General features: G+C 39.1%; 1 protein-coding gene across 1 annotated transcript in view; it reads left to right on the top strand.

Annotated features, from left to right (window-relative positions):
* The window catches only part of cnnm2b (cyclin and CBS domain divalent metal cation transport mediator 2b), a 48,119-nt gene that overhangs the window by 14,748 nt on the left and 20,047 nt on the right, over positions 1-13,324 (top strand).

Below are 13,324 nucleotides of genomic sequence, written 5' to 3'. Positions count from 1 at the left end.
ACCAGGGCCTTTCTGTGTGGAGTTTGCATGTTCTCCCTGTGCCTGCGTGGATTCTCTTCAGGTACTCCTGGTTCCTCCCACAGTCCAAAGACATGCAGCTTAGATTGACTGGTGACTCCGAATTGCCCCTAGGAGTGAGTGTGGGTGTGTGTGGTTGTTTGTCTACGTCAGCCCTGTGACAAACTGGTGACCTGTCCAGGATGTAACCTGCCTCTCGCCCAATGCCAGTTGGGATTGGCTACAGATCCCCCCCACGGCCCTATTCAGGAATAAGCGGTATATTTAATGGATGGATGGGAAGGAAATAAAGAATAATTACTATCAATAGCAACATGTAAGTAAGTAAGTAAACTTTATTTATATAGCACTTTTCACAGACAAAATCACAAAGTGCTTCACAGCATCACAGAATAGTAATAATAATAAACAAATAATATACATAAAACCTAAAAGCAATTCAAATTCGATTTAAAGCGAGTTTTTGGGACCAACAAAGGGAGCTGATTTGAGGAACGAAGGGTACGTTTGGGAGAATATGGAACCAACAAATCAGTAATATACTGGGGGACCTGCCCATGTAGTACTCTAAATGTCAGCACTAAAATTTTAAAATCAACTCTGACCTTGACTGGTATCCAATGAACTGAGTACAAAACCGGAGTGATATGAGCTGAACTAGAGGTTCCTGTGAGGAGCCTCGCAGCAGCATTCTGGACAATCTGAGTTCGGTTTAAAGTAGACTTATCACAACAAGTAAAAAGAGAGTTACAATAATCAATACACGAAGAAATAAAAGCATGAACAATCATTTCAAGATCTGCCTTTGATAAAATCGTCCTTAATTTAGAAATATCTCTCAAATGATAAAAGCAGTTCCTGACTAATTGACTTATATGACAATCAAGAGACATAGCCTGGTCCAACACAACACCAAGGTTTCTCAGGCTCAACTGGACGGAGGAGCCCAGCAAACCAAGGTGTTGTTTAATTACTGTGAACCTGTTGACAGGTGCAACAATAAGAGTTTCAGTCTTATCGGAGTTTATGTGAAGATAATTATTATTGAGCCAGTTCTGGATGGAAGACAAGCACTCTAATAATATTGCTAAAAAGTGAAACTCTGAATCATTAAAAGAACAGTAAATTTGAAGATCATGTGCATAAAAATGATATGACACATTCTTAAAACACTGGATAATCTGACCCAGAGGAAAAATATATAATAAAACAAGAGAGGACCCAAGACCGACCCCTGTAGAACTCCATAGGACAGAGCAGCCACTTCAGACATAACATTATTAATAGCCACATTAAAAGTTTGATCACTAAGATAGGAAGAGAACCACTTAAGGACAGATCCAGAAAACCCCAACTCAGACTGTAGCCGATTTATCAAAATTCCATGATCCACAGTGTCAAAGGCAGATGTTAAATCTAATAAAACCAGAACTGTATATTGACCAGAGTCTGCAGCCATCATTATGTCATTTGAGAGATTTTTGACATAAAAGGGGAGCTTTGATATTGGCCTGTAGTTTCTTGGCTCAGAATGGTCGAGAGTCGGCTTTTTAAGAATAGGATTAACACGTGCATGTTTAAAATAACTAGGAACAGATCCTGTCTCCAGTGAGAGATTTAACAATTTCACAATCCAAGGACCAATCAAGTCCGACTGATGACTGATGTGGGCAAGTAATGTGAAAAAAAAAACAACAACATATGGATGCAGGACGATCTTGCAGGTTTCATCTTTTCCCCAACAGCCGACATTCTCAAAGCTTTCTGCACAAGGGAGCTTTATTATGCAGTACTTAGCTCATTCTAGCTTTAAGGATTTCGCCCTGGCTAATTGTTTTTATTGAGGTATTAATTATGAATTTCAAAGCTCTAAGTACTTGATGCCAAAAGTGTTTTGTGGTGTTTAATTAGTGAAAGTTGCATCAAATGATTTTACTCGCAGTAATGAGGGTGCTATGTGGCATAATGTTAACTGCTTTTGTGGATATTCACTCCTACAGTTTATTTTTAGAAGCATTTTTTCAAGGGCCATTTTAAAGAAGTGGGTGTATCTATCTTAAGTAGGTCAGTAATTTATTACACCTTTGTTTTCATACAGTGTCACACTAGGCTATACTGTATGAGCTTGTAAAGTATAAGCAACCTAACTGTACTAAGTGTACAGTAACTTTAATGTACTACAGTATCTTTATATGTCAAATGACCAACTTAGCAATTAAGCTAAATCTTGTAAGTGTTGTATTAAACATATGTGATACAATTTCAGTTGCTTCTTTGACTTCTGTAATAAAACCACTGAAATGTTTTTCTGTAACACATGAAAATATAGTGTAACGATACCAATGTAGAGCAGAGTCATGAAGTCAACAAATATGGATCTCAATTATAGGGGAATTTATATGCTGTAACTTTTTCTTGACAAAACAGTTTATTCATTACCAAGTGATTTTGTGCCACTTCTTTAGCTATAGCAATGATAGCAGTGCTGTGCTCGACCTTCGGCATCGGCGAGACCGTCATTTTCCATCGTCATCTTAACTTTTCAGTGAAGCCAAGCTTTCAACAAACTGACAACATGTATATTTCTCCTGAGTGAGAGTTTATGAGGATTCGGAAAATACCTTCAGATTTTGGGTGAGTGTTAACCCAATGGTATTGGGTTAAAACATTTGGCAAGTTTCAATTTCTAATGCTCATGGCGGCTCAGCTCTGTGACTCATATATGTAATACTTCAGAGTCACAGATCTGGGGCTATAGTGGTGGCTGCCAGGCATGGCAAGTGAAAATACAACTGAGTCGTTGCAGTTTCAGTCCTTTGGTACAGACTTTACAACATCTCTTCGTTGTGTTTTTCACTTCCTGCCCTCCATCTGAGTTTTGAGTGTCATAATAGCCACATGTTTGCAATACACCTATTGTTTATGGGCATTTTGTTTCATTGTGGACAGAGCTAGGCAAGCTGGTTCCCCTGATTTAAGTGTTCAAGCTATGCTAGGCTACCCACTCCACCTCCATACTTGTCTTATCTTATTTTTTAGAAAGAAAGCAAATAAAATAGCTATAACTTGTGGCCTTTCAGAAGTTCTTATTCAGATCTATAGCCAACTGGATAGTACATTGGTAAAAAAAAAAACTAGTAGCACACAGGAAGTGCTGCATTTAAAGAAATAAATTTGCACTAGTGCCATGCAGGAAGTGCAACATTTTTGCTAAAAAATAGGACTTGTGGTATGCAGGAAGTGCTACATTTTTGTAAAAAGAATGAAGAGAAATTATATGAGCAAGTTATTATTTCTTAATGTGATATGATCTGTGAGTACTAGATAGTATCCTTTTACCCAAAGTGCAACAGACAACAGTTTTTACATTATGGTGTTCAGATGACTACATCAGGTTTTCACATAGAGCTTTAAAGATTAAGTATGTTTGTGTCTGTCACCCCACCATCATGTGGGTCTTTAGTAGGTTGCATGAATCCACCAACAACAGGTCTCCCTATCAGTCAGTCAGAACAGAAGTGTGAAGATGAGAGGTGAAATGTCTTTAAGCACCTCAAGCAAGTCCAGATGCCAACTTTAGCACTTTGGATATACCATGACCTGTTTATTTGACCACTTGTTTGGTGAAGACAATTATTCACTTAGAAACTTAAAAATTCAAACCTAAGATGATCATAGTTCTACTTTAATGTGTTTTTGCTCCTTTAAGACACTCCCAGCACTTGTCATCATTTTGTGATGTGCTCACCGTTCAGCAGTTGCAACGCTCACATAACAGAGCAGCACCTGATCACAGGCCCATTCATTTATCCCTGCTGGCTTCCCATTGATGCCTCTTCTTATGACTGAGGCCCAAAGGAATCTCCACCCAGGGGACCTTTCAACAACAAACGCAGCCAGCTACGACAGCAAACTGCTTCTCTGAATGAATAACAATGTCATTCCAGCAGTGTGTGTGTGTGTGTGTGTGTGTGTGTGTGTGTGTGTGTGTGTGTGTGTGGCTATACTGTATGAGTGTGTGTGAGAGTGTAGTGAAACAGCACTGGCTAGTAGCAGCAGAATGATCTTGAGACAGGGCCCCTTAATGACAGTTAAGAGACATAAGTAGACTTATCAGAGTAATGCAGAGAAGTTAAGTCCATCTCATGCTAACTGTTATCAGTGTGCTAACATGTTGCATGTAGACAGGAAGCTGTTTTAATTTACAAGGCTCCAACAAAACCTGTACTTTTCAGAAGAACGTAATGAAATGAATGCATAACACAACACTATAGCATTGATAAATTATCCAGGAGGTTCCTATGTTTGAGGAATACAATCATTTCATAAATGTAAACAACCACAGGAACAACACACACTTAAAGTCCAGGTAAAGTAAAATTAAATGTGTTGTGAGTTCATCCTACCACAGGAAAATGCGTGATTAACCACCCAGCCAAATTTGAATGATTAAGTTACTTAGCGGAAACACAGCTTGACAAGGGAACACAACTTGACACAACACTGACAAAAATGGCTTGCAAAGCCTTTGTCTGAGGCCGGGAGGAGCGGAGTGGGCTAATGCGCCGCTGTGCAGTGACCACTTATGTAGCTAGCTAACTGCTGGTCTGGTGTGCAATTGTAGTGAGTTGTTTCTGCTGCCTGCGCGCAGGTAGAGGGGTGAGAGAGCTCTGGACGTGTCCTGTGAATTTTACCTGTGATCCTCTGAATAAACCAGCACGGTTATTTTTTATAAAATCTAAAGCAGTCTCTTTCGTCTCATTGAGAGTTCCTGGTTTGAAAGAACCGGAAGAAGCTACACAGAAATAATAGCTTATAAAGCCTTTGTCTGAGGCCGGGAGGAGCGGAGTGGGCTAATGCGCCGCTGTGCAGTGACCACTTATGTAGCTAGCTAACTGCTGGTCTGGTGTGCAATTGTAGTGAGTTGCAGTGACTTCTCTATCCTGTTTGGCGATGATCATCCAACATCTTTAGTGGTGTGTCACTGGACCTTTGAGAATGGTTTACCTACATTAAGGTACCAGGTACTATCCCCAACATTTGACTGATGGAAACATAAAAAAGGCAAGTCGAGTCGAGTTGAGTAGGTAATGGGCAGTGGAAAACGGCCTTATGCTAACAGTCAGCAATTTGAACAACCAATCAGTCAGTTTATTTAAACTGCATTATCACATGTCTCAAAACACTTTACATACAATACATATAAATACAATGACCAAATAAAAACAGCCAGACAAAGTTTAGAAAAACAACAAAAACACATTTCGATTATTCCATAAATCAAGGAAAGAAATAAGTTTAAAGACTGGATTTACACATCATGGCAAGTAGCTTGCTTAATGTCATTTAGAAGACTATTGCAAAGAAAAGGGACACGATGCAAAAAACCCTGCCACTGCCCAATTTTTTTAAAAAGAACTTTAGGAAGCACCAACAATCCTGCACTCTGCAAATGAAGAGGATGGGATGTTATATAAGGAGTAAGAAGAGCTGACAGGTATGTAGGGGCTATTCCTGTTAGAAATTTATATGTCAATAAAATACTTAATCTTAGAAACAGATTACTTAATATTATTATATAAGAGTTTATCAAAGCTCTTGCACCATATAAAGTCGCATCATCGGGTGTGTAAGACTGAAGAAGCTTAACTAAGAAGGAACTAGCGATGTGCATGAATTATTTTATTAGTTGAAAAGGTAGAGTTGAAATTTGTCAATCTTTGAATATTGGGGGAAAAAAATCTAATAATCGTTTTGGAGACATTTATTTCTTACGTTGTAGAGAAGCAGAACTAAGGTTTATGACACTTCTGCCTGTGTGCTATGAACAGTTTCCATGAACACCAGATGGGAGATATGTTGGCAGATTCAGGACAAAAAATGCCAAGTGTGGCATTATGTGGGAAGAAGCTATGGTTATTTCCATGGTTCTACCAGCATGATGAGGAACTATTTATAACAAATGTTCCTGTGACAGCAAATGACAAGAACAAATAACTGCTTTGGTGACTAAAATGATTTCAGGCAATATGGTTCCTGTTGGTGCTGTTGAGGGACTGGGATTTTAAAGGCTTATGGAGTTTGGGGAAGCCGAAATCACTGTGCCTTCACAAAACGCAACTACCGGGCAAATTGAGAAAAAGTCCAACGAAGAAGCTACTGCTCTAAAAAAGATTTGGAAGCTAGGAAAGTAGAAATAACAAATGATGCATGAGCAGATCTCATGTCCCAGTCCTGTGTAACAGCTGGTTGCTCACATTGTTTTTTATTTTTGGGGGGGGGCATGTGATAGTGATGATGTCACACCTAATTGAATAATCAACTTAAATGGGTTTGATTATAGAGTGCCATAGCAGCGATTCCTGAAAACTGGAACTGTTAGTATTTTTGCGTTTCTGGTTCTCTTGCCCTGAAGTCAGTGGATTTTTTTGAATGGGTTTATGAGTAGACGCTTGGTTTATGGTTAACACAAACCCAATATATTTTCACGTTTTGTTCTGCAATATAAAATACACCAGTAAATGACCCATTCTTGGTTTTTAATGCTTATCTGTGTCTTAAAAAAGGCAGTTGCTAACAAGTGGCTAAGTGGGACTATAGAGGCTGGGCTATTACACGTCATCTGCTGAACACGGAGAGCTACTCATTAGTCCACCTATACAGCTTTATTTTTAAATTTGAGCACTTGCAAACTATTCTAACTAACGGACACAGCCATGATCACTGTCTAGATCAGGTCACGCTAAGAGGAAAGGATTTTGCAGAAGAGGTAAGCACGCTAAATCAAATTACCAGTTGGAAACTGTGGTGGTGATGCTGAAGTCATTTGGACTGTGGTGTAATTTGTTTATTGCCTAATAATACAGCACTTTGGTCCACTTTGGTTGTTTTTAGTGCTTTGGAAATAAAGTTGGAATGGAATGGAATAGCTTCTTACTTATAGTGATTGCATTTGGGCTTAAAAAAATCATAAAGGTGGTTTTCACCTATGTAGATTATCTTGCTGAACAAAATGTGTAAATGTTGTAAACTGTTATTTGTCACAGACCTTGTTTTCTGCAATAATCCAAAAGCCTATGGAAAAATCCCATTGGCTTTTTGTCAAGGGAACCAGGGTGATGCTAAATTCTGGGTTGGCCTACAAAAATACATCATCTCTACGGTACTAATCGACCTGAAAAATAATTCCCATGCCCATCCCTAGAAGGAACCAAAGAATCCCTTGTGTGGTCATGTTATTCAAGTGACATCATAGGATTTCTTCAGAGGTTTGCAGTCTCTTTAAATCAACAGCTGTACAACCTCTTTTAATGACTGATTAATATTTATTTTAAAATTCTGAATGTTTTACTGGGAATTTCATTTCATTCTACAGTATAACACATAGAGAGCAAGAGACACATTCCACTCTTGTCTCTAGATCAGTGGTTTTCAAACTTTTTGTCCCCAAGACACACCAAAGGGCAAGCCAGAGTATGCACTGAGCCAGAAAAAACTTTTGACTAAAATTGTAAAGAAAGGAGATTGAGAATGAAAAGTGGCTGATATTTTAGTTGAAAATAAACACTTTAAATGTAACTTAAAATTGAATCAGCATTAAAACATTTGTTATTGTAAATATTGATTCCTACTTACAAGCTCATGAGATACGTGCCTGTAGGTGCTCGTGTATTTTTTACATCATTGGTGGTAATGAAGAGAGTGCATTTGTGGTTGAAATCTGTTCCCCGTCAGGATGTGTTTCCCCCTGTTAAAACTGTTCCTAGTAGTGCCCTCCTTTGTGGTTATGGTGAGGATACGGTTAGGGTTCAGGTTTGTGGAAATGCATCTTGATGGAGGAACAGATCTGGACCTAGCATGGACACCTGCAATTTTTTTTTTTTTGCAAGCAGGAAGGACTGTCTCTGCTGCTGTGGGAGGTTTTGTCTACCTTTCAATAAGCTCCGCTAGCATATAACTTGCCTCTGTCACCTTATCACACAATCCCACAAACAGTGTTGTATGGCGCCGGATCGATGGCTTTAGTCGTTGGCACTGAAAAATAAAGCTTGGCATTGGAAACAAAATCGTAACTGAAAAAGCAGACATTGGCATTGAAGCATTTGTATTGGAAAAAAAAACCCATTGGCATTAAAAAAGTATTAATACTGGAAAAATTACTATCTTCTGGTTTTTTTGTCAACATAAGTCTTTTTCAATGCCAAAGTTGTTTCTTTCAGTTACAATCTTCAGATTTTTTTTTTGTCAATGTCAATTTTCAATGCCAGTTTTTTCTTTCAGGTTCACCTCTCTGTCACTGTTTTGGCATGGAGGTGAGGGCTTTGAGGGGCTAAGGAGAGTGTGATTTACATATTCTGGTCTAGATCAATGAGGAGAGGACAGTCCTCTCCCCCAAGCTGCTATCTGCACCCAGGCTTCTGTTGGCCGAGCATGGCTGTATAGTTACTGCAACGGCTTCCCCGAATTCAGCTGGAGCTCTCAAAGTGCTGTGTGTTTCTCTCTAACGGTGTCTTTGCACATAGAACTGAGCCACGTTAAAGCTCACTTTTAAATACTGGTGTGGCAGAGGTCTGCTGCAGCCAGTGCTAATGTTAGCTACAGGTAGGCTTTAGCTAATATAGCTAATGTTAGCTGTGACTAACATCAGCAGTGCACAGCCGCTTATCAGAGACTTTCTGGGGGATCTTCCGGGATTGTCTCCCACACAGTAATGTTAGATGATGCTGTGTGGAACGAGGATAATGAACTTTAGGTTTTTCATGAGCGGAAATGTGCCAGTAGAGTGAAAGAGAGCTACTGCTGAACTCAGGGAAGCTGCACACCGCTGAAGTTGCTTCTGATTCGACAGTTAAGGGAGACCTTTTACATTACAGAGTGACATTTTCTCAGTTTTTACATCTCTGAATGTTGTGAGAGGGTTTTAGACATTCTGGAAAAACCCTTAACACTCAGTGACACCCACTTTGAAATTTGTGAAAACAGGTAACTTTCATGATACCATCTACTGACAGTTCTTTAGTTCTTTTTCTCTTTTCTTGAGGTGGCTATTTTAGGCTATAGAATTTTCCTGTGAAGTGGGAAATAAGTGCATACAAAGTACTGATATAGTAGCATTAAATTAAAAATTCATTAATGCCTTTTTGTATCACACACCACTGTGTCACTGCACACCATTTGGGAGCCACTGCTCTGGCTAATACACAGAATGACATTATTTTTTTAGATGTGTATTGAGGCTAAATGTTTGTGTAAAAGAAGAAGCTGTAAATAGCTGACATGTTACCAGTATGGGGGACAAGGTTGTTGTCTGTGTCAGTGGAAAAACTGGTCAGAATGGCTGGAAACTTCGGTGCTTTTGATTTGTTTTGTTTTTTGTTTGTTTTTTACTGGAGGTAGACTTAGAAGAAAGACTATCCAATGGGTTCCCATCACCCTCACATTGCACTATATTTGTCAGTGCACAAATATTTGTAAAAATAGGAGGAGAGCAAGACAGGGAGGGGGGCAATGATGAGTGTCCACAGCAGACACTGTCCCCTCATACTCCCACCCCAACTCTCTGAGCCTTACATGCCTATTTATAGGGGAAAATTGTGCTATGGAAAAATATGACAAAGCTGCATTCCATAAATAAGCTGGGAATGGTGGCAAAGAGCACACGGCCAAGTCTCTGAAGGCCTGAGTGGTGGTTCTCAGGCTTGACTTTGGAGTATGGATGGATTGTTGGGTTGACCTGGTGCAGTTGATAGGAGTTGAAATCCTTTGAATTTGGCTTTTGTCAAACTAGGGTAAGATTGATGTTTTAATTGTATCCTCAGTCGATTATTTTTCACAGTATTTATTACTTTGGTGAAAACTTTACTATTACATTGGACATTAATTGCTGTTGCTGATTTATACTTTAAAGTATTTTTGATACTGTGGTTCTTATTTCTTCTGCACTAAATGTGTGTCATATTAAATCCTGATCAACCGGTATCTCCACACATTGGAGTGCAAATCAAATAATGTAAAAACATCCTAATTACTTTGGTAATCCCTTTACTTTTAATGAAGCGCTGTCATCAGGTCAAAAAATTCATTTTGTCCAATATTTGCTTTATCACCAAATAGCTGCCAAACTAAGATGGTGTTAAACGTATCTGCTGATCATCACCATGTTAGCATCATCATTGTGAGCATGTTCCAATGCTTCTGGTTTGTGTTTAGCTGAAAGCACAACTGTGTCCAAATACAGCCTCACAGAGCTGCTGCCATGGTTATAAACTCTTAATCTTGTTTAAACCTGGCACCTTTGTTTGAATATTTTCAGCCCAAGAGAAATTAAGAATTACATAAATGAATAAATACAACAATATTAAATATTGGCAACAACCTTGCACAGTTTGTCTGTTGCTGTTCATCTTCATATTTTCACAGTCAGTGTGTTAATAAACACATTCATTTCTGTCTCCTGAATGAGATTAAGCACTTCCTGGTACCTCAGTCATCTGCTGCTTTGTTGTTAAGGCAAACAAAATAATCCTCTATGTATGTGTGTGTGACTTGACTTTACTCACAAATGTTAACTGAAACTGTATTTTACAGGACTAATGACAAATCTTTCTCAGAAATGATGTAGAATTTGTATAAAAGAGCCTTTTAATGACTAGTGTTCCCGTTTTTGACCAAGAAAACATGCTTCCTTAATGGATGAAATTGAAAGTGAATTGACCCCTGACCATGATGTGTGCAGTGTGCATGTGGGCTGGACCCAGCATGCCTTCAGCCTCAGATCAGCCAGACAGCCCCAGATGTCAGGCAGCAGTGGTGGCTTATAGGACCCCAGACGACTGGTCTTCACAAGGACACGCTCTCCCTGAGGCTCGCTGCCAAGTTCCAGGCTCCAGAGGGTCCAGAGTGTCAGCCTCCCCACTCTACCTCCAGTCCCCCCTCACCCAACCCACTGCCATGACCTCAGGGAAGGGGGCTATGGACAAACAGGCTGTCATTGTCTCGTAATATGTTTATGGAAGACAGAAGCTGCATTTTTTTAATCTCACTTGTGTGGTATTTTGTCTTTGTGGGAAACAGGAAAGTATGCACTCATCTTGTGGGACAGTGCAAAAGACAAGTGTGTTGTGTTGTGTGTGTGTGTGTGTGTGTGTGTGTGACACAGAGAGACAGCCTTTAGATAGATGAGACAGCAATACCAGACAAAGAGTCTACACGGGTACAGTACTGCTAAATTCACAACTTAATTTACATAAAAAGTCCTACCTAAAACTACCATCATTTCAGAAGAATGTTTGTGGTGCTCATGAAGTTTAGCTAATAAAGCAAAAAAAAAAAAAAAAAAAAAAAATTGAGTCTTGGAGTGTCAATGTCACTTCAAGAAAAAAAAACAATATACATATGTAATGAGAGTCAAAATGTATCCAGATCTATCTGTTCACCTTAAAAATTTTGTTAGTTGGAGAAAAAGTCACATTTTTACTGTATGATTGTAATCTACAGATTTCTACATTCCCTGATGTGCACTACAGTCTGATATGCTCTAGTTCCTTACTGAGCTACCAGTTACATCTATGACACTATATATAGCACTAACACACATCCTAAAATAACCAAAAGAATATCCTGGACACATACAAGTGGGGAAAAAACAAATCGCTCACCAAGCTGGCCGAATGTCTATCTGTATTTAGTCATGCTAACAACATCTGTTCTCCACTTCACCTCTTTGGTACAAAACTGAAATATCTCAACAACTGTTGGATGCATTGTCATTAAATTTAGTACCAACATTCGTGGCACATAGGGGATGAATCGTACTGACTTTTAGTTGGTCTGCAGTAATACTGGAGTCCCTCTGAGGCTCTACCTAAGCACAGTGGTGCTTTGATTGAAGTACTAACATCAGCATGCTAATTTGCTAACAGTGTCTAGCCTTGCTAGGTAATTTGCTAACAACATTTAGCAGGTCACTAAAATTGGGGGGTGGGATTATGCAGAGTGGGACAAGAATGATTAGAAATTTTGTCATTATATCCAATAGCTGTCCAGACATTTTACTCTAAATTAACATCAATCCCATAGTGGTGCCAGAGGGAAAGACAGGGGATCCCCAAACTCATTAGGGTGCATCCTCAGGGAACCAGGAAGATCTGATATTTCACTGGATAACTGAAAACTCTGACCTCTAGTGGCACTAGAGGAGGAGTCGGGGAATCACCAAATGTATTACAATTCAGTCCTGATTGGTAGTAATCAGGATTCATCATCTGGTAGCCATGAATGTCTCTACCAAAATGTGTGCCAGTCCATGTACAATATGTGAATATACACTGACTGAACATTTCATTAGATGCACTTGCTCAGTTGAATGAAGCATTTCTAATATTCTGAACCCATCAAAAAAAAGGACACCTCCGAATGTAATGTTGTCCAATACAGCTCCACCTTTAAGACTGACCTCAAAAATAAACCTATAATTAAGTTTATGCATTTACAACAATTTTACCAAAAACTGGAACATTATTACTTTATAAAGACAGTTGTTATGATAGGGCTGCTGTACTGGGTTGCATTCAGTTGTACAGGTGTACCTAATGAACTGCTCGGTGGGTGTATTTCACAGCTAAAGCAATAAATGTGATTTGCTGGTGGCAGCAGATGAAAAGCCACATCTAATGATTAGCCTAATGACCTCCATACAAATATACAAAATAGTTTAAAGGGTAAATTAGGTGTATCCGTTTCCATTTGCTGTTTGTTCCATGGAATTTGTGAATGTTTTTCCTCATTATATTGAAGCCCATGGGACAGGCTCTAGATTAAACACTATTAAACTTTGCATAAATGTCCTTTTCATTTCAGTGGAATAGCTTCCCATTCAGTTAAGTAGTTAACTAGTGACCTATGTGACCTCTGTTACAGCTCCTACAATGAGTCATCTCTAAAGCTTGATTTATGGTTCTGCATTGAATAGGTATAGTCTCGTACCCTACACCGTAGCCTGATGCACACCTCTCCAGAAATGCAACTAAACATCGCAGCGACATAAACCACAACAATTGTGACTGGTTGTATTAAATTTCCTCATTCGTGTCTTTGAGTGTCTGGACAAGCATGAAAAATCCATCCTCCTTCTGCCTCAGCTGGATCAATGGTCATACAGACCATCTCCTCTGACATCTTCTGTCTTACCTGTGTTGCAGTAATTTCAGTAAAAGTAACTGCTGTTCATGCATTAGGTTTAACTCCAACATGATGTGCTCAGTTTCAGTCACCATTGTTAGTAAGTGATGAAGAAATGCAACACAGT

The sequence above is a fragment of the Monopterus albus genome, unplaced genomic scaffold (genome assembly GCF_001952655.1).
Source record: "Monopterus albus unplaced genomic scaffold, M_albus_1.0 scaffold29.1, whole genome shotgun sequence".
NCBI classification, from domain to species: Eukaryota; Metazoa; Chordata; class Actinopteri; order Synbranchiformes; family Synbranchidae; genus Monopterus; species Monopterus albus.
This window is presented reverse-complemented; position numbering and strand designations above follow the sequence as displayed.